We start from the raw sequence: 22,001 nt of genomic DNA, 5'->3' as shown, positions 1-22,001 counted from the left end.
CTTGCATTTATTTTGCATCACCCCATCAGTATGTGGTGTCATTAATGTTTGAACCCCTTCTTTGGGAGTAGAGGAATAAGCTTTGCTATTACAGGGTGTCTCTCTAGCTGTATAATGTGTCCACAGTAGTTAAAATGGGTGCAGTTGTTTTGTTAAAAATCACATGGACATAGCTGCCATAATTGTATTAGTAGGCGATCCATCATCCAAATCTGATAAAAGCAGTGAAAGAGGTTATGATGTGGATGTGTCTGTCGTGGCAGGATGTCACTACACGTGCTAGGGAGCTGCAGTAGATAAGCTGTCTCTGATTTAGCTTTTGTAGTTAGAAAGGTTATCTTCTTCACCAGCTGTCCTGCTGCTTTGCCAAACGCTACCTTCCCTGTGTTGGGGGCTACAACCAGGTCTGTTCAGCTCCTGGGGTTTAATACACTCTGCTTCAGCCTTTCTTCCCTAGTGCCCATCCCTGCCTGATGAGGAACAGTCATCAGAGGTCCTGCTCTGCTCCACCCTGGTTGGGAATTTTCAGCTAAGGGTGGCTAAGGCAACTGGGAACAGTGTATCTCCTCAGCCCAAGTGGTGCCTTTGGTAAAGAGCATCTGTCAGAGCCCACAGGAATGAGTGAGAGCACTTGCTTCCTGAAAGGAACTTGTGAATTCCAGTCCCATTCTCTAGGGGAGACATGCTCTCAAACATTCTGAATTGACAAGCAAGTAAAGATCTAAATAAAAGCTAATTTAGGACTTGCTAACTCGTTTCCATACATCATTTCACAGGCTGACTTGCTTCTGGGGTCCTGCTCCCTCTTGATTGTGAGAAGTTGGCTCCATATTCCAGTGACTGCTCAGCCAAAGGAGCTTGGGTGACATCTCCAAGGTAACTTTTTTCTGTTTTGTTCAGAATACATATGCAGCCATCTTAGAGATGCAAAGAGAAAGAAACTGCTTGCTTTTTACATCTCCCTTTGGAATTTTACCCTTCAAGTAGATACAGTTTGTGGGAGTTTTGCTCTTATTTTTGAAGGATACTGCAGGAACACCCAGGTAAGTGCAGTAGCACAGAGTGAAAAATTCAGTCCTGTTCATTCACCAAATTGATGTCAGTTCTTTGTAATAAGAATTAAAATTGCAAGAATTGGATGCTCACTCATGCTCTAGTAATTCTGGCCATTCAGGTGCCTGATTTGCAGCTGAATCACCTTATGATGATTTCAGAATTCTTATCATTGTGTGCTTTTTTCTTTCTGTTCTGAGGTTAGTTTGCTGAAAGTTGATAAGGCTGATCTGATAGTCTTTCAGTTTCAAAGGCGTTACTTACGTGCTGTCCTGAATTCGCAAGAACGTCAATAATATTTTTTTTCCCCAGCTCTTTATCAATAAAGACATGACTCAGTATATCTGTGGTATAAACAGACTCACATGACCTTGTTTTCTTTAGACATGGTGTGTTTAAGTAGTGGTTGTCACACAGTTCAGTTTCCTGGTGGGGAAGCCCCTGACCTGGTGGGTGATGGTCTTGGTTTGAAATGCAGAAGGTTGAGTTCCACAAGTACCTTCCTGGGATAGGGAGAGGAGATAGGTGGTGCCTTCTCTTCAGGCATGCTCCTGTGTCTGTCAGTGCTGACTTAAGTGCTGATCTAAAGCTAAACTACTGTGTAGCTTATATATTCTGTTCTGACATTTCTCTTTTTTTCCCCTCCACCATAGTTCTATTTTGAGCTGCATTTTCCCCATTATTTTAAACTTCCAGAGTATGTTAATGCAAAATATTATGTGATCTTCAATTCTAATTAATGTTATTCCATTGCTGGTATCAAAGTATTGTCAAGCACTTCCAAAAGTGAGTTTAGAAATCTTAAAAAGGGCACAAGAAGATAGGGCTGGCTGTTTGTTCAGTGTCCTTTGACAGTACTGTCTGAGCAGCTTAAGCACGTGTGGGGAGCAGTCATGATCTCATTACTGCTAACTATAGGTGATAAGCAGCTTTGAGCACCAAAATCAGTGCACCACCAAGTGCAGATGTCAGTGGGTTATTTAAAGCAGGAAGGATTTGGGAGAGAAGCCTGGGGGCTACATAGTCCCATGTCTTACTCAGTGTCTGAATCAAACCATCCAGTAACTGCCATGAAATTGCTGGAGCTCTTGCAGGAGATGAGATATGCTGCTCTTGCATTGGTTTGTTGGTTAAAAACATGGTGAAGTCCTGGAGCTTTAGAAGAAACACTGCTGCTTTGTGAGAAGTTTATTGCACTTTTCCAAGCTGTGGTCTTTGTGTAAAGCTGTGTGACACGTCTGAGGAATAGACCTGTTGAATTCTCCTACCACAAATACGGAAATAAAAAGAACTTTTAACTTCAGTCCTTTGAGTCTGTCCCAAAAGAATTGTTGAAGCAGTCTGAAGCTCAGTTTGTGTTGAAACAATACATATGCAGGATTTTTTTTGATAGTTTCTTAAACACTCCCACGCTTCCTGTAATAAAACCCACATCATGTTTGTCTCAAAGATATGGATTTTACTTAGATTAAGTGTTACACTGTATAAAATGTTTATGGATCCCTTTACTTTTGCAAATAATGGAGAGGTTTACTTTATTTTCCATTAGAAGCAGATATCGTAAGAGTGTTTTCTTATTTTGTGCAAGTGGCATTTCCTTTACTTGGGCATAAATCTTCTTTATGTAATTGAGGTCTTAATACTTCACAGTTCTTACCACAAGTGTTGACCTGAATACACTTTTTAAAATTTGACAGTAAGCTAAATGTGAACCTATAAGCATTATCAAGCATGCTTTATGCATCTTTTATTTTTATGGAACTGAGGAAAAGCCTCTGACTATTTTAGTCAGACTGAATAGATATCACTGTTGTGCATCATGCAGAGTGGAATAGTTTTCACTTTTCTTCAGGTGCTCTGCACGCTGGGTTTTTTTGGGGTTTTTTTTGTGTGTGTAATAACAACACTTGGGGGTTTCTGTTTTTCTCCCTATTCTTAGCTTTAAGTACCTATTCTTTTAGTTAAGTACGATCACAGAAATTTCCATTCCTGTGGTCTGTGTGTTAGTTTTGTAGCATGCTTAACACTGACACTTCCAATGAATTTCAGCAGCTTAGAAAACTAAACCTGTTGACAATTTGGTTCACCTAATGACAAAAACCAGTTTTCTTAAAAATTAGTTCTGATTTGTGAATGCAGCTTGACTCAAATATTCTTAGTTAAAATAGTTAATGGTTTTGTATCATTCACCAGCCAAAAGTGACCCAAGGTTTTTATTCACTGCAGTTAAAATACCTTCCTAAAACCTGGCAATTAAAGATCACAGGTTAGATGGTTAAGTGTTTGAGACTTTGTTTTTTGGAGTTCATCCCATTGTGACATGACAACCAGAAGAAAATTCAAAACCTTTAAGATCAGTGTCCCATGGTAGTGAGCTTGCCAGGTTGACTTGTATGAGTGCAAAGCACTTTGTGTCAGGTTTCCTGTCATTTGCAGGTTTTTTATGATACTGAAGGAAGAGAACTCTGTGTTGTTTTCCACCCATTATGCTTGTTATTTTGTGTTTTTCAGCCTGAGATGATGTGCTTTTGGCACATGTTATCACACTGTATTGATCTGGAAGAGAAAATGAAAGGGAAATTATCTTTCCCTAGCTATATACAGCCTATGATGTATTGTGGCTGTGAGAACACATGTGATTTGGCAGACTGTTATTTTGTAGGAAAAAACCCAACCCAAACCAGCCTGCAGCATGGCCTTGTCTTTAGAAGAACTTGGTGTGAAAAACCAAGGTAGCTGTTAGGTCACTTGAGAGAGGTTTTGCTGTTAAAAACAAACTTGCCCAATTTGTGTGACTTCCAGATGAGTGTGCTGTGCTTTTTTAGTGTATGGGACAGAAGATTTGTTTATGTATATGCAGGTGCTGCATCTAATCATCTGCAAAACAATTTGGCATATCAGGTTTAACATGCTTTCCTTTTGCTTTGGCTTTACATCTCTTACATAACCAGTGGCCCCAGTTGTAAGTGGCACACTAGAAAGCCTGTTGGAAGGAGCTTTGAGATCCACTTCAGCAGCTTAACATTTAGATAAGATGTTGGGCATTTGTGACCTGTAGAGTGTTTACAGGGACTTGTTTACGACTGCTTCAGTGAACAGGAAGTTAAATATAGGCTTTGTTTGTCTGATTCTTCACTTCAAATGAAAAGGAGAAGTTTCTTGTCTCAAGCCCTCAAACAGAGCTGGTTGGTGTGGCAAAGCATTTCAAGGGGCCTGCTGCCCAGGTTAGTGTACAGGAGAGTAATAATGAAGATTTGCAATATTAAAGGTCCCTTTGGAAGGTGCTTGAGAAATACAGTGGAGTGAACTGTGTTCTGAGCTCCCTTCTTGGATATTTCCTTCTGCAAGGTCAGGTTGCATTGGATACCTTAGAAGTGGGAGGTTTGCTAGAAGGTACCAAAGGATGTTGTTGTACTGGCTCTTGATTTGGTAAAATAATCTTGCAGACATTTTTAATGCCAGGTTTTGTCCTTCAAAAAATGTATCACCTTGCCAAGCTTGCAGTTGTGATTGTCTGACTGATGCATGTGTCTCCTGAGAAGACAACTTCAGGTTCAGATTGCCTTTCATTTCCACTCAGCTGGCTGGGCCTGCTGTTAATTCTTTGTCCTTTACCTTCCAGAACATGCTGCAAGCCACAAAACAACTCTGAGGTATTTTAGCAGCTTTAAGATTTTCCATATGAGTGATTGAAAGCCTTGCAGATTATGCTGATCTTCAGGAGAGTTACAGGATAACAACAGACCCAGATCAAAATCCCCTCCATGAACTTGGGTTGTGTCATGTGTGTTCTACCATGCTGAGGGGATCCGAGTATCCTTGTATGAAATTGTGTTTAGAGTTATATCTGCTTTCAAATTAAATTACTACCTTAGCTTTCAGTCCCATCAGATACTGTGTCATATATTATACTTAAATCAAGTACCAGGTGTAGTGCCCTGTCTTTGTCTAAAGTATATTTGCCATGAGAGACCTCATTATTTCCCATTCTAAACCTCAAAAATGAAATGTTGCCCTTTGTCCTTGAATTTTCCATGGCATTTTTTACTTTTCTTGTAGCACTTGTATTGAGATTTTTTTTCCCCTAATGCAGAGCTCAGTTTTTTCTTTCCTTTTCAGTGTTTTTAGTTTGTTTGGTTTTTTTTTTTTAGTGGGTTGACAGTACAAGAGAATATACTATATATGAGAATGTACCTTCCTTTGGTATTACTCGTGGAGAAAAAAATCACAGTGAAGTGTTCAGTTGAGAAGTTACAACTCATGTTTTCTTGCCTGTGACCCTCAAGGGTCACCTGCTTAGGGAAATTATAAACTGGTATCAAGTAGTGGGCATGGATTTGCAACGTGATTATGTGGCTTTAATTCCCTATGGACGTACTTATAACGTTGATTCTGCCACAAATGCTTGGGACAGCTGCATTAATCAGCATGTTCATCCTTGCCTAGAGAAGCTCTGCCAGTGGAATCCCTTAATGTGGATGCACTGATAGTGATAAAATGACACTTCTAAGGTAAAGCTTGTTTTGCTGGAGGTGTTGAGAAGGTAAAGAGTGAGGAATGCTTTATTTGCCATTGTGAATAGCACTTTTTTCAAGGAAAGAAATCAGATTTAAAAAGTGGGGGCCCAAAATATCCCTTTTCCAGCTGAAATGATTTTTTCATTGGCAGTGTGAAGTTAGAAGGGATTGTAGTGAGAGAGGAGGGCATCTCTCAGTTGGGCATAGAAAATTTTACCTAGCCATACAAATTATTATTGTAGCATGGGTGTCTACTTGAAATTACAGGGCAATCTGCAGTTCATTTTCTCATTCAGTAAATTAAGTGTTGTCCTGAGCATTGGTATAACCTGGAGTACTGTATAAGTGACTGCCTTGCATTTCTCTGAGCCTTCTCAGATGTTTAAGAAAGCCCCAAATTTTGTTTAGTATTGATGTCTCAGAATTACAGTAGCAGAACAAACCACTAGATAACAACTTCTCCTTGTGCTTTTGGCACAAGAATTTGTTTACCAGGGTGAAGTGAGCTTGTTTGGATAATCTTGCTTTTATTCCCTTAAGTCTTTCAGTTGGCCTGATGTGCTCCTAGATTGTCTTTCTGTTTCTGCCATATAAACAGAAAAGTTGCTCAAGGATTTGGATTTTTGGCCAAGCAGCACCACACTAATTCAAAAGAGATGCCCTAATTTGAGTCTGTATTAACAAAACCAATTCAGTTGTTCATGTACTGGGACACAAATTCTTTAGATTTTGAGAATTTTAATTAGCAGGCAAGACTAAGTTGAAATGAAGTGCAAGGGGATCATGAAAAGTGAAATGCTTGCCAGACTTCTGGCTTTAAAATATGGTTTAAAAGTAGCAAGATAGTCAAGTAAGTTGTTCCTTTCTGAGGAGCTGGTTTTCTGCTGGCTGAAGTACAATTGAATGGTTCTACCAAGATCATGGAAATACTCAGCGAAATTACCAAAACCAGTGGCCTATTCCTGGTACTTTCCTTTTCATTTGGGTAATCTCAGGTAGATTATGGTTATCTAAAAGATATCTAAAGAATCTGTTAACCAAATCAACTGGGTGCTTTGCTGACCTGTTAAGTATCAGCAGAGAGATGTAAGAATTGCTGCATTTCCCCTGGCTTTGAGTGTGTTAGCAGTGTTCAGACAGAAGTTGTGCTGTCTGATAAAACTGCAGGATGCCATTAAGGACCTGCCAAATGTAAGTGTTTTCTGCTTCCCTGCGTAGAAAAAGACGAGTGTAGCTGAGGCAAAATGTTTGCTTAGCTTTATCTTCACAGTTAGAGAAAATTCTGATGTGTGTGCCCCTCCAGTCATCTCAAATGCTGTTGTAACTGCCAAAATGCCCTGGTGTATCTCTGTCTGCATATGTGAGATTAAAGTCCTCTTGGGTACTGAAATTCCAGCTCACATGAGGCTGTGAAGCTGTTAGTGCCTTGCATTCCATGGAGGGGTAGGTGGAGCTTATGCAGACAACATATTAAAAGTCAGAGTGTTAATCTTTTTGTTCAGGGCTGTTGTTTGTACATCCCCTACAATTTTGGCAGAGTGTCCTCAGTCAGGATGCTGATCTGGTGGTGACAAGAGGCAGAGGTGGAGCCCAAGCCATGGCTGAGCAGATGTTTGTTTCTGGCCTCAGAAGTGAGAAGATGAGTGTAGTACCAGTGTTTGCTTGTTTGGGTCTTAAACTCATTCTCTAACAACAGGAATTGTACTGAATGGGCATTGCCACAGATTTTCTGAAGGCAGAGATCCTGCAGTCCCCAGCTCTTTTAAGAGGGCTAGTTGCTTGGAATGCCCTTGTCTAACACTGTTCATTTCCATATAATTAATTCTCAGGCAGCTCAGAAAAAGGGCAATGTATAGATCTGAGGAGGAGATGGATCAGAGTGGAGTCACAGCCCACAGTGTATGATAGGAATTGTAAAGCTGCTTTACATTGAGCTTGAAGTGAACCAAATCAAACACTGGTTTCCAGAGGCCCTGAGGGTGAGATTAGCTGATTTGTGATGGTTCTTCGTGGCAAGTCTGTGTTCGGTTTTGATGCATAGCTCTTGGACTTGATGGGTTTTAATCTATATGTTGTCCTAATTCCTAAGGAAACAAAACATTTGTGCTGCTTCCTGAGTGAGTACTGGAGCCAGCTTCTGCTCCTTACCAGCTGGCTTTGCTCTCCCCTCCCTTTGCACAGGACGTGTTGTTGTTCACAATGTGCTCTTTGGATGGAGCGTCTGGATCTTGACTGTGAGGTCAGTCTCTTCAAGATGAGAAACATTTCCCTTCACAGGCTTAAATGGCTGCTTACCAGTAGCTATGCTTTGAAAATTCCCTTCTCCTTGTCCCAGGTGGGAATGGGATGTGGGGTCTTGGCTTAGCTTTCCTCTGTAGTCTTCATGCAAAGCAAAGACAAAGCAGAAGTGTTTGAATACCTGTGTAAGTTTTCTGAGTAGCAGAGTATTGCAGGACTGTACTCTGAAGGTAAAGAGCCACTTTTCTCTTAAGCACTATGAAATGGAAAACTGCAGGTATAAACAGCAGAGTGATGTATTGCAGGACTGTACTCTGAAGGTAAAGAGGAAAGAGCCACTTTTCTCTTAAGCATTGTGAAATGGAAAACTGCTCATATAAACAGCAGAGTGAAGTTTTTCTTGTTAGCAGTGGTAGGAACAGACAGGTGGGAGAACTTTTTGCCTCTGGCCCTAATGAGGTCTGTTTGTCTTTAGCATTTAAAGTCTCAACATAAATAAGTCACTGCAAAGGGATTTTTGCTTGAGTCAGGTCACAGTCAGCAGCTTAATAGAATGTGGTTTCTATAACTTGTGGAGAAGGTTTTTGAGCAGTTAATGTGTATCATGCAAGTTTTGCTGCAGTTGCTATTTTTTCTGTGCTTTCTTCTTTTATTTTTTTTTATTTTGGGGAAGTAAATAGCTGAGTTATTGGGGTAGAGAGGACAGGGAGCCTGCATTGCGCATCTGCATCATGACCTGGGGAGTGAATCAGCTCAGACCTAAAAGTTGAGCTGTAGTGAGTTGTCCGGCCATTTTCTGGCAGGCAAGAGTTCCTGACAGTGGCTTCAGTGTACGGGTGAGGAAAATCCAGTTGGAGTCTGCCTCTGCTGCTGCAGGAGATGCATTTAATACCATCCTTGTCTTTGCTGAAGGGACTCATGCTCGAGGCAAAAGCTCTTTCTGTTTTTTTGGGGTTTTTTTTTGTTGTTTGCCCAAGTAAACAATTTTATCATTGGAAGAAGATAGTGAAGTTTTTCAAATCCATGTTGTTCCCAGAAGGGGGCAGGGGAGACTTGCGAGTTGTGGAGTTTGATAAAAAGTACTTTTGTTTGGTTTTGTGACACTTCCGTGCTGCCTTTCAGGCACAGCAGGCACTGCCGCCGCCCTGGCAGCGGGAGCGTGGCACAAGGAGAGCCAGCTCTGTGCCAGGAGCCTGCAGCAGGGACCCTGGCCTGCCAGCCTTCCCTGCCTTGGCTCTCCTTTCTCTTGGGGAGCAGTGCAACAGCTGAGAGTTTTCTCCTGCAGTTCCTTCTCATCTGATACACTGAAATGGTGTGTGTGTTAAAGCCATGAGAGAATGGAGTCATCATAAAACATCCCCATTTCTATACCAAGAGCAATCTGGACAGCTGGCATCTAAGTGTGTGAAAATCTTAATTCCTTATTCTGTCATCCAGATTTTTATTTTTAATTAAAGCTGAAAGAAGCTTCTCTATGCAGCTTTCTTTGGGATTTTCAGGGCAGTTTAGGTTTGCTCTTTACAGACCTAACTTCCATTTGCTAAATGCAGCCTGGCCAATAGTGAGAAGGAGGCTGTTTTGCCAAATGTTTTAGAAATGGGGTCATGCAACTCCAGCAAGTTTGTTTTATGTCTGCAAAGTGACCTGGGATTTCTTTGACAGCCTGGAATACAGACAGAACAAACTTGGCCATGTTAGTCTGCATTTCTGTCTTTGAATGGGGGAAGCAGCTACTTTCTCACAGGAAGTCCTTTTTGCAACATTCCTGATAATTTTGATGTAAGTTGTACCTCTACACTGGCACTGAAAGGGTAAACAAAGGCTCTGCTGAATAAGGGGGCTGGATGAGTGATGCACAGACTTCCTTGAGGTATTTGGTGGTTTTTATGCCTGAGTGAGTCTTCAGTTTCAAGGTCTCCTGGCTCTTGTGTCTAGAGACAAGGCTGGAAGAGGAACCAGCAGTCAGAAGCAAATGGAGACAGAGAGAACTGGAGCCATGGGAGCCCATGGGACCCGATGGTGCTGTGGTGCCAGTCTTGGTCAGCTTGGAAAAGTCACAGAGGTCCTGACACATCTCTGATCACTTATTGTCAAACTAGGCCCAAAGGATAATCCAGGGTGGTCAGTCTCACTTGAGTCCTGGGGACAGTCATGGCTCAAGTCCTTTTGGTACACCTTTCCTGTGTGAAACGTGCAGGAATGTGACTGGGAACAGTTAGTGTGGATTTACTGCCTCTAAGTTGTGCCTGACGCACCTCATTGTCTTCTGTGATAAAATAATCGGATTTGTGGGTGAGGAGGAGCACCAGGGGCCATTTAGCTTAAGTTTACTGGGTGTTTTGACACTCTCCCACAGTATTCTTGTATGCAAGTTAGGACATTACAGACTGCATGGGTGGAGTATGAATTCAAGCACATCAGGGAATTCTGAAGAGTAAATGGAGTCAGAGGCAGATGAACGAGTGATTCATAGAGCTCTTTCCACACAGGACGTTAGCTTCTGAAAGTAGGCTCTTAATCAGTCTTTTTTTTCCTCCTGAATGTCATCCTTTGCCACAACGTGATAAGAGTGGATGGAAGGCAGTATTTAAGAGGCTGTCTGGTTGAAATTCATCAGTCTGGCTCATTATCAGTGTAGAAGATTAATCTGTTTTTTCTTGGGAAGAAGTGGGGAGGTTCACATGAATGTTCTTCAAGATTACCTTGTTTTGTTTTTCATTCAGTCATCATGTGTATTTGTGATTGCCACTGAACTATAGTTAAATACAATACATGGTAGTTTTGGGGATTTCAGTCATACCTAAGGAGGATGTGTTTGGAATGCTGCGAGGTTAGTTTGAGAAGAAGAAAAACAATCAGTCAAAACAAAGTAATTTTGTTTTCAACGGGTTACAGCTTCTTTGGATTTGATAAACTTGCTGTTACAAAAGGTGATCTGGAGGTTTTCTTTATCTAATGTGTACTTGGAATTCTCTTCAGTGTTCCTAACATACTGTGGAGCATCTGATAATCTTTTAAGGATTGCCATTCTGAAAAGAATACTGTGTCATTAGATCTGGTCAGGCTAAGGTATATATATTTGTGCCCAAGGAACTGTAATTGCCAGTGTGTGGTGTTTGCTTTGGGATTTATTTTTTTCCTTTCCAATACTGCTATTAATGCTTTGCTGCAGCCAGTGGTATGGGTTGGAATTAAGAATTCAGTTTAAGCTTTCTAGTGTGGTAGTGTGCTAAATTAAGGTGCCAGTTATGAGCAAAGAGGTTAATGGTCTTACATAATGCTGCTCTTGAGGTTTTTGCCACTGCAGGATCAAAAATAGCAATTAGGAGTTCATTTTTTGTCCTAGTTGTGTATTTTTCTGTGGGGATCAATTATCTGCAGCAACTGACTTTCTAATCAAGGCTGTTTTTTCTGTTTTAAAAGCATCATAATTTAAAACTTGAGAGCAGTATTAAAAATCCTAGTTCACCACAAGCTGCTTACGTTTGTCTTTCAGTTAGTGGTCTCTTGGAAGGCTATAGATCATCCTTATTTTATCAGAACTGCCTAAGGAATGTAATTTTAGCTCCTCTGCGTTTATGGCTTTTGTAGTTATTCTTCATGGGTTCAGCTCCTTGTGGCTTTTGTGTGTCTGTGGTTAACCCTGTAGCTTCTCTGTGTAGTTACTGGTTAAAACTCTTTAACTCTTGGCTGCACTTTGCTATTGCATTGTGTAGTCTGAAACAGCCAAAACCAGGGCGTGTCCTTACAGATGCATCTGAGATCTTCTGTTGTGTTAGCCAGGACGTTTTTTTCCCTTCTGAAAACACTTTGCCATTTGTCCCAAATGGGAACTGCGTCCATTAGATTTAGCTTGTATGTGTGTCTAATCTCATCCTAAATCTCCATTCACAGAGATGCTGGAAGTGTGTTCCTTCCTGTTGAGGTTTCTCTTCCTGTCTAGCCCCACTTTTTTTTTCTCATTGAGGAATTTATAATGCATTGTAACTTTAATTACCTTATGAATAAAAAATGTATATGGTTGCCTCTATGGCAACATGGATTGCTTTTGGAAGTGTGTTCCTTCCTGTTGAGGTTTCTCTTCCTGTCTAGCCCCACTTTTTTTTTCTCATTGAGGAATTTATAATGCATTGTAACTTATGAATAAAAATGTATATGGTTTCCTCTATGGCAACATGGATTGCTTTACATCTGTGCACTCTTAAGTGGCAAGAGGAATAATTCCTTGCCATGTTGTCTAGGGAAGAAGACTCAGGATTTGCTTTGTAGACTCCATTCAGAAGTGTCCAAATGGTGCCTTGTTGAAAAGTGAAAAAAACTCAGAAGAACAGGGGGAAAGTTGTCCTCAAATTCTTGGTGTCTGATGTCTGTGAAAAAGAAGGATTTATGTAACTGACTGTGCTGCATTCTGCTCCTTGGCTTTCCCTCTGAGGTGCCAGCATGTTCTTGCAGGGCATTGCTGCTCTCACTTCCTGCCAGCCCACCTGGGCTTGGTGCCTGCTGAGGCTCTGCTTCGGTACATGAGCGGAGGAGCTGTGAACTGCATTCACACTTGCCCTCATTTTTTAGCATACAGTGATCTCTGCTTTTCAGTCTTTCCTTGATGAAATGTCTGCTTCCAGGGTAGTCAGCAGCCTGCATGTGCAGATAAGCTGAATTGGGATTTGAGCAGGGAAGCACTAAGCAGATCTGCAGCTGGGTGTGTGACAGCACAAAGAAGAGTCCCCTCCAAACACCACTGGCTGTGGCTTTCCCTCCTTGCATTAGAGATTCCATTAGAACTCTGCTCTTTGAGCAGTCATCTTATAAATTTTTCTGATATCTCTCTGTCTTGTGCCCTCTTTTCTACCAGCATAGTGTTAATGTGTAATAGCAGTGGGCTGGTAGCTGAGCAGAAGTCTCCCAAGGGTAGGATTCATAATCCTCTTAAAGGAGAGGAGAATCAGAGGCATTGGAAGGTCACCTTTTGCTGGGTAGGAAACATTCCCTGTACAAAGCTCTGTTGCCTCTATGATGAATTCCTCTCCCATTTTCATATTTCATCTCACAGCAGCAGAAAATAGATCTAGATGAATCCTGCAAGTCTTGACCCCTGTAAAACTCCCACTGCCTCAGGTTTGACTACCTGCCAAAAGACAGCTGTGTGTATATGGGTTGATAATCTTGTGTGACAGGGTTATGAAGTCTCACTTTACAGGGAGAGTGGTCTGTTCCCCATGAGACACTTTGATCCAAAGGGGACAGCCATGTGCTTCTGCTTAGTGCTTTGCAGGTTCACCACAGTTTTACCTTTGCTTTAGTTTGTTGCACCTGTATTTGCTTGTGTTGGAGAGTTGTGAAAAATCCAGAAGTCTAAATGCAGTCCTAAATGACAGCTTTACTAAATTTCCTTAATGTTTAAAATGTTTCCCTGTAATATGTGTATTTGATGTTTAATGTGCAGTACTTCCAGTGTTAGTGCCTGTCAGCAGCCAAAAATTTATTAACTTCTCAGTTGTGATTTATGATATTTTAGTGATGTGTTGGGACAGAGATGTAGCATTTGCTCATTAACTTAGTGTTTTCTTTTAAAGACCTACTTTTTTTGCAAGATTGTGTAAATGCAATCGAAACTTGCTACTTGTTCAAGCAGCAGCCACAACTTAATCTCTGAACTTTGTAGGAGTGAATTCTGCATGGCAGTGGCCCAGACTGTTCTGTAAGTGTGCTTTCCTCCACATGGCAGCAAGATGGCAAGTAAAAACTGAATTTCCTGCATCTCTGAAGCAAAGCTGGGCCTTCCAGGAATGCCTAGTTTGAGGAATGCAATGTCCAGATTAGGTGTTAAAAGCAGTGGTGAGAGCTTGCTCCAGCAGATGTTAATCCTGAGGAAATGGGTGTGAGGCTAAAGCCATGAAACACACCTTACTGAAATTCTGAGGAGACCCCAAGATGTCCCTGTCACTGAGGAATTGCTGTGCACAGCCAAGGGTGACATGTCTGCTCCCCAGCAGTTGAGGGTACATACACAGACACAGCTTTTTGGACCTGTGTTGGCACAAGAGCCCTTTCATGGTGGGACAGGGGACAAATGACTCGTTCCAGCTCTGTCACCTTCAGTGTTGTTGCAACTCCATTGCTTCACAGGAACTGCTGCAGTGGTTTCCTACACAGAGCCCTTCAGATGGATCAAGTCTTCCTTCCTAAAAAGCTTCGTTGTGCAGAAGTGGTCAGCTTTCTGAAGTGACTTTCTTAATAGTTTAACCAAGGTAAAGAGAACCTTGGATGTAACCCAGGCAGCAGTTTCTAAGAATTCTTTGTTGTTCATGAATCGGTGTTGTTTGTATAATGTTGTTTTCACTCTTCCCCCTGGCTTTGCTCCCCAGTACTGCTTGTGCATGCTGCTGCTGTTTGTCATGCCCTATTTAATCACAACAGGCTGTTCCTCACTCTCCTCTATATATTTTAGCAGCTCTTTTGCTCTGAAAATAAGGCTGGTATCAAATAATTTAAAGATTTATTTTTGAGGAAATAGGGCATTTTAAATATTAATAGTGTGTTGTGGAAGATGAAAACATGAATTAGATTGCAGATTTTTTAATGTACTGTTTAAATATTTTGAACCAAAGTGGTTTTGTATAACTATTAGGTAGTTATGTTGTGATATTTTATCTATGTTGAGTAAGAGAGCAGCTTCACAGTTGCTTGGAGATGGAGTTTTGCTGTGCCTTGGTTCCCACTTTCTCCCATGTTTTGATGCTGGGGGATTGTTGGCCAGATGTATTAGGGACCTGATCCAACTGAAAACTGAAGGCTTTTTGTTTTGTTTTATATATTGCTGCTTTGTTTTCCTACCAGATTGGGTACTTAATGTAGCTGTCTGCAGGGGTGCTGATGCTGGTCTAAAGAAGATGTCAGGAGAGGTGAAAAAGTCAAATGATGCTTCTGCTGCAAGTGACAGCTCACGTCTCTTTAAAGTCAGGGGGCGAGACTGTTCTCTGAGCGTGTGTTTGCAGGGCAGCTGGAGCTGAGTGGAGCTGCCTCTGCTCCTCTTGTGCCTGCCCTTGCCCTGCTCAGTGATTGTCCCTTTTACTTTCCTTGGGCACTGGCAGTAAACCAGTTCAGGAAGCCACACTGGCGAAAACAACTTCTCTTTTTTTCTGGGTTAACTTGTTTGCCAGGCTGGTTTCTGAGCAGGATCAGTGAGTGCCAGTGCTGACTCAGGGGAGAGGATGGGTTTGAAGAATGCTGACTTAGATTTACTTAAGCTGTCATGGAACTATAGCCTGAGATGCATGCTAAGGAACAAAGGGTAAGGTTTGCCTGTTAGCAGTTTTTTCAGTTTTGTGTCTTCATAGATTGAGGTGGTGACATCTACAAAAAAAGGCTGCTGAACAGCTTAGAGACACATTTTTTGCCTTCTAGAGCAGACACAACAGAAACTGTAGAAAGCTGATTTTCTGAAGCTATTTCATTAATGTGCCTCCTGCCCTATGCTACAAGTCAGATCTTTATGGTTATTCAATGAGAAGATCTCTCACAATGGTGTGTGTCTGATGCAGGTACCTGTCACCAGCTGAAAACAGAGAACCAAGTATTTCCCAATGGGTTCTCAGGCAGCCATTAAAAAAGGAGGTATTTTCAGTTGCTTTTGTTTCAAACAGTGTTGGAGCTGGTAATTTGGGAATACCTTCAGTCTGTTTCTCTTGTAGTTGTTTCTAAAGTGTGCTAGCATGGCATCATTGCTTAGTGCTTATTCTGATTGTCAGTATTTCTGTTTGTATTTCCGTGTTCAAATAAAAATTCAGCTGCAATTTGAAGAGTTGCCAAAACTGAAGATAGGCTCCCTGTTCACTCTTTGAATGTCACAGTCTTCAAATTAGTGGGAATCTGCACATCACGTAGGCTTGTTTTTTGAATGGAAGATCACCAAGACAGTTAGTGGTTATGCAATTTCTGGGAGAGTTTTGCTTCAGAACTTGGCCCAAAGCTGTTCATTCTCATTAGTGACTTGGTTAGTCATGTTTTTATGTTTATTTCAGCATGCAGGCTGCAAAAATGACATATAATTTTGGACAAGCAACAGCTTGGGGGAGCTCAGTAGCCATGCCTTAGCTGTAGGATAGCCATCAGTGTGACCTCATTTTGTCACTCTCACTGGAGAGGCCCTCCATGTTTGCAAGCAGTGGCAGTCAAGTCCCCCACGTGTTGTTTGGTCAGTGATCCTGTTCTACAGCAGCCATGCAACGAGGTGAGCTGGGAATGCAAACACTGGCTTCAGGCACCAGGATAACCATCAGCAATTCAGGCACCTTGTGCTGATACAACTGTTTGTACAGCTGCACAATAGATTGGGGATCTGACCTGGTTGAAAAGTAATCCTTAAAAAAAACAAAACAAAGTGGTGGTTTATTTTTAACTGTGATCAGTTCACTAGTTTCATTCATGGTGAGGCTGCAAACAGTTGTACCAGTGCAGCAGGGTTGAGTGGGAGGGTGTTGTTAATGCTGTTCCAGATGTCAAAGGATTGCCTGTGCAACCTGGTCTGAAGAAATAACTGAAGGAGGAGTTAGACAATGATTTGGCCCAATCAGTGCCAGAAGGAATCTCAGCATAATATTGGGTGCTTTTTTAAAGCCAGGCATTTGGGTGGCATTGGTTCTGTTGTGGAGGATCATTTTATAGAGCAACCAAGACAAGCAAGCTTTTTTCAACCCCAAAACTTCCCTGTTTTACCAGCCTAAAGAGAACATGGTGGATGAATGAAGTATCAATGTGCATTTTTTTCTTGTGCAGGCCAAACTTTTGATGTATGTGTTTCCACTGTCATTTCCCTGTCAGAGATCTGGAATCCTAGGTGTTCACCTGGGTTTATTCCTTAATTTACTGGTTTTACACATTCTGAAAGCAGAAAAGAAAGAAATTAAAATTTTTTTCTTGACTTTTATCTTCAAATAGCAAAAAACCCAAACTATAAAATCTCTTTTGTTTTCTATTATCTTCCCTTATATTTTTTAATAAGATTGTGGAAGGCAAAGAGCCAGAAAACACACCTTTTTTCTCTTTTTTCATTGCTCATGTATGGTCTGAAACCGTGTGTGCCTGTGCTGTTGAGTTGGGGGAGTTAACTGTTTTTCCTGTTGCAGAATCCTCACTTTGGCACCTCTGCTTTGCTTGTTCTGGGTGACAAGTGAAAGGTGCAGCACATTGATTGTTCCTTTCAGTTCCTGTCAACCACCCTCTGAAGTCTGAAAAACCTGCTGTCATTGCTGCACTAGTACTTCCTTTTTCTGGGATTTTGGTGCTTTTGCTGGAAGTTTCATCTTCTACAGAAGCTAGAAGGATCTTTTCCTATCTTTCCACCTGCTTTCCAGGTGTCTGTACTAGCTAGGAGTCTGAGGGACACAAGGCTGAGGTGCACAGCCATTTCTCCTTGTCCAGTCTGTGTGGAGGTGGGAGTGGGAGCTCAGGCTCCAGAGGAGTTTGCACTTGTGGGTGGTGACAGCACCTTTCAGCTCAGAGGCCAGCAGTTACTCTGCAGGAGATTAGGCCAGATTGTTTTCCTTGGCTCTGGTGTGATGCCTTCAAGGTCCTCTGGGGCATTTTAAGACCAGAGAAGATGAAGTGAGGGAACATAGGCAGTGCCAGTTGTTCTCTTGACCCCTGTTGTAACACAAACCTGAGACCTGCTTGCCTGACTGCAGTGGATTCTCCTTGGTTTTGTGGGGCAGCTCCCCAGTGCTGAGCAGCCTTTCCTGTGCCACCCATCTGGCTGAGCTGTGTCCATGCTCCTACAAAATCTCACATCTCTGTCCTCCTGCCAGCAGTGCTCCCGTGCAATGCATTTGTCCCCTGGTTCAGCACAGCCATGCCCAGCTCTGACTCATCCTCTTGCTGTCAGCAGCTGTGCTGCATTTACCTGCTCATCCATCCTGCCTGCTGATGCTGTTGAGATTGTGGAATTTGGTACCCACAGCTGACATGAAAGTGCAGTTTCTGAATGGACTCTTCCTCATGCTGAACTCAGCACAGTCATTCCATCATCTTCCTGCTGGGGAGGCATGTGGGTGGTTACTTGGATGACTGTGCAGGACTTTCTTAGGGTTGTAGCTGCCTTATTTAAGCCTCACTGTCAGGGAAGAGGCCAAAGTCTGTGAATAAAAAGTAGATATACTTTATTTTAGATTAAAATTTTAAACATAAGATTTTTTTTTGAGATAGGAGGTAAAATTGTTCCCTCTGCCTATTCAGTCCATAAGTTGAGTTATAAATTCTGAGTTAGTCTTTGAACCAGGCTTCTTCAATGGGAATGGCATCAATCTTCTTCCCTTCTCCCTGCCATGCTGGCAGTGCAGGGACAATTTTCTGCCTGTTGATGAGCTTCTGAGCCCCTGCACTAATGTAAATTTAAAAAAAATGTCTTTTCTTGGTGGGTTAGGTTGATTCATTGTGGCTTTTGGCTGTTGAAAGTCTGTTCCTTTCTGACTGTCTCTGACCATTCGATTGGGAAGCTGTGCTGAACAGCCAGCTTTTGCATTGCAATAATTTAAAAGTAACCTGTGGAGACTTCTTCCTCTTTGTTAATAATGTGAAGCCAGAAATTAGCTCACAGAAAGCTGAGCAATGAGGCCTCACAAGCATTGATCTTCCCTAAGCCCTTCATGTGTCATAATCTCATTTCTCCTATAAAATGCAAAGCCCATATTGGATGACCCTGCTCTTGTAGGCACAGGCTTGGAAAAAAGTCTTCTGGGCTGGTACTGATAAAGCAACCTTTTGTTGTACATACTCTGTCAGGTCTTGCTGCTGTGGGAACACTCAGGCTTGGACTGCAGCCAGTGCTTTGGAACAGAGAAGGAAGGTGCCCTTTTCTACCAAGGCAGGGTGTATTTGTGGCAAGGTGCAGCAGGAGGATTCAGCAGCTCAGCTCCCTCTTGCTCATCCCCCAGCTCCTACTGGAGAGGAAAGAGTGGTGATGACCAGACCAGGGCTGGCCCTTCTTGCAGCCTTTGCAGTGACCCTGATAGCAGTGACAGGGACTGGCAGGTGCCCAGACAGCCTGTGCCCTCCTCCAGTGTGGTGCATTTCTCCAGTGACAAAGTGGGAGCCTGGAGAAAAGAGCAGCAAGGAAATTAAATCATATCATCCCTGTTACGTGCAGTGCTCTGCTGCTCCCCAGCATGATCTTATCACAGTAGTGCCAGCTTGTCCGGCATCAGGCCAGACAAGAATACAAGGTGGAAGAGGCCATTTGAGCCCCAGCTTGGGTTACCCCTATCTACAGACAGCTGCATGACAGGTGTTCACAAAATGTTGCAGAGTACCTGCTCCATATGTTGCTGAATGTGACAGACCTTCCCTGTTAATGGCTGTGTGCTAAGAGTTGGCTAAAAAAAAAAGATAAAAACAGAGAGAGGCTCCCACTGTAGCGTGCCAGTGTGAGAAAAGGGGTATTGTCTGTGTCTTGGGTCTGAATCCCTAACAGGGACTCCCAGTACCTCATCCCTCCCGGAAAGCTTGCCATGCTTTGTGTGTAGGTGACAGCAGAAGGGCCATTGCAATTCTTGCTAATCTGGCCTCTAAGAAGAAAAAGCCTTGTTTAAGCCCAGATCTAAGCACTTGTTTTAGTGAGTGGTTTCAGCAGTCCAGCCAGAGTTAAAATACATGGCTCAGCCTCTCTTTCTTCAGAAAGAGCTGAAAAGGCTTGGCTTCCGCTCCTTTCTTAGGAAAAGAAGAGGAGAAAATTCTTGGTCTCGCAGGCTGCTGGCAGGAGTGCTGAATAGTGATCAGTGTGATAGAAGTATGGCACAAGTAGTCTGTTGTGGTTTAACCTCAGCTAGCAACTCAGCCCCACACAGCCACTCACTCACTCCCTCCTGGGACGAGGGAGAGAATTGGAAGGGTAAAAGTGAGAAAACTCTTGGGTTGGGATAAAGGCAGTTTAACAGGTAAAGCAAAAACTGCATGCACAAGGGAGGTAAAACAAGGAACTTATTCCCCACCTCCAATGGGCAGGCAAGTGTTCAGCTGTCCCCAGGAAAGCAGGGCTCCATCACAGCAGCAGTGACTTGGAAAAGACAACCATCACTCTGAACATCCCCCTTTCCTTTTGCTTTCCCCAGCTCTCTATGCTACACTTGACACCATGTGGTCTGGGATATCCCTGGGGCCAGTTGAGGTGTTGCCTCCCAGCTTCTTGTGCACCTGCAGCTTCCTTGCTGGTGGAGCAGTGTCAGAAGCAGAAAAATTCTTGATTCATGAAGTTAGCCCTACTCACCAATAACAAAAGCATCTCTATTATCAACATTGTTTTCAGCACAAATCCAAACCACAGCCCCATGCAAGTTACAAGGAAGAAAGTTAACTCTCCCACCTAAAACCAGCAGAGTCTTTCTTCAGATCTTCAGGAGCCAGAAACATGTAATCTCTAAGGATTTATACTATAAGCTTAATTTTATTTCCCTTTCTCTGGGTCCAGACAAACTCTGTCTTAAGAAGATCAGGCTCTTTCCTTGTGAACACTTAGCAGTTGGTGCACATGTGCCCTGTTGGTGAGGAAGAAAGAGGATTGGTGAAGGAAGCTCAGCTCATGGCATGGGGTGGAGCATGTGTGGTAGTGGCTATTGTCCTCTCCAGGCCCTTGTTCACTGCACTTCCTCCCCAAGCCTCACTGCTGCCATTCTCCTCCTCAGCTGGCATTCTTGAGCAGCTTTTCCTAAGACTTCTGTTCCACTTTGGATGCATGTATATCGATTGTATTCTACTTCCTGGCCTCAGTCTGACGAGCCACACTTGTCACAGTGAGAGCAGCCTGTCCAAAAAGGAGTATTTGGTAGTAGTTCAAGTGTTGGACAAGATGCATGAGAAGGCTCAGGATTCAAAGCTATGTGCTTAAGTAAGCTAGGAAAATCTGTAGCTTCCTGGATGTCACCAAGGCCAAATGTTTCTGGTTACCTCCTAAATGTTGCTGCAGGTTCCTGGAGAGTTGTGTTCTCTGCCCAGGTCCCAGGGCTCATCTCCATTTACTGCTGACTAGACAGACATGTTTCAGACTTGTGGGGGAGTCAGCTTTTGTGCTGGGAAGTTGATCTCATGGCACAGTGGGAAACACTTTTTTTTTTTTTTTTAACTTCCTTACACTGGATTTTCTTCTCATACCTCATCCAATCCAGCACGAGTAGAAACAACCCTGCTTTTCAGCACAGATGCTTCTGCTTTTCTTTGCTAATGAGTCTTTGCTCACCAGGAACCAATTGACCAAATGCTGTAGTTCTCTTGTTTGCTATACTGGTATTTTCTATTCTTGTGCTTTCCTCCTGAGAGCTCTGGGGCTGTTCAGGGAAAGTCCAGCTTGTGTCATGGTGACGTTGGGGTCTGTATTTATCCCTGGCCTGTGGCCTGTCTCCAGAGTCGTCAGTGGCCATCTGCCTTAGCCCTGGTTACAGCAGGGCCTGGGGCTGCAGTGCTGGAGGCACAGATCTGTGAGCTGCTGAGGGCAGTCAGTGTTCTTGCTCTGTGATTCATCACAATTTAAAGCACTTCTTCTCCTTTATATTTAGGGAAGTAGCTTTACCAGTGAGTCGTGAAGCGTTGCCAGTGTTGCTGTACAAGATGGTTTATAGAGAGCAGGGACACCAGCATCATGGGGTGCTCAGCAGTCATTCTCACATCCATGGCACTGCAGCTCCCTGCCCTCACCTCTTGTCATGTGGTGACCTCCAAGGCTCGTTTTTCTGTCTCCTTTAAGTTACACCCTCAGAGGAGATGTTGCTGTTCTTGTTCTCTGGTGCTGTGAACTGGCAGGAGCATCTCCTTGGGTCTGATGCTGGTCTGGTAAGACACCTGTAGGCTTCAGTCAGGGTTCAGTAATGTTTAAGAGGTCTCTGGCTGTGTCTTCAAGAGCACAGCACTGTTTTTATGAAGGGATAAGTTCCCTCCTTGAGGATGATGTTTGGTTTTGAGGACAGGGTTTACCCCACTTAGTGGGTTAGGAAGAGCAGTGTTATCTTGGATGTCTTACTGGATTTTGTTTGGAAATGTGTTACTACAAGAAAACACATCTTATTGCCAGGAAGTGTTTGAGCAGTGAGGTATGCAGATCAGACTTGGAGCAGATACACTGACAAAGAGATGTCTAGACGTAAATATTGTAGAGCAAATTCTGTTCCAGTGCATGAGTCTGTTATGGGGGAGGATAATGAAAGATGGGGGGTG

The 22,001-nt window shown here is 42.8% G+C and overlaps 1 protein-coding gene across 2 annotated transcripts in view; it reads left to right on the top strand.

The window, feature by feature from the left end:
* The window catches only part of IP6K1 (inositol hexakisphosphate kinase 1), a 37,099-nt gene that overhangs the window by 3,920 nt on the left and 11,178 nt on the right, over nucleotides 1-22,001 (top strand). For both annotated transcript variants that reach the window (XM_039695597.1, XM_039695598.1), the window contains exon 3: nucleotides 777-876. The gene's annotated coding sequence lies outside the window, so the exon portion shown is untranslated. The remainder of the gene's footprint in view (nucleotides 1-776; nucleotides 877-22,001) is intronic.

Source organism: Passer montanus, unplaced genomic scaffold, assembly GCF_014805655.1.
Source record: "Passer montanus isolate IOZ18808 unplaced genomic scaffold, ASM1480565v1 scaffold9, whole genome shotgun sequence".
NCBI classification, from domain to species: domain Eukaryota; kingdom Metazoa; phylum Chordata; class Aves; order Passeriformes; family Passeridae; genus Passer; species Passer montanus.
Note: the sequence above shows the minus strand (reverse complement) of the source record. Positions and strands in the feature narration are given on the sequence as shown.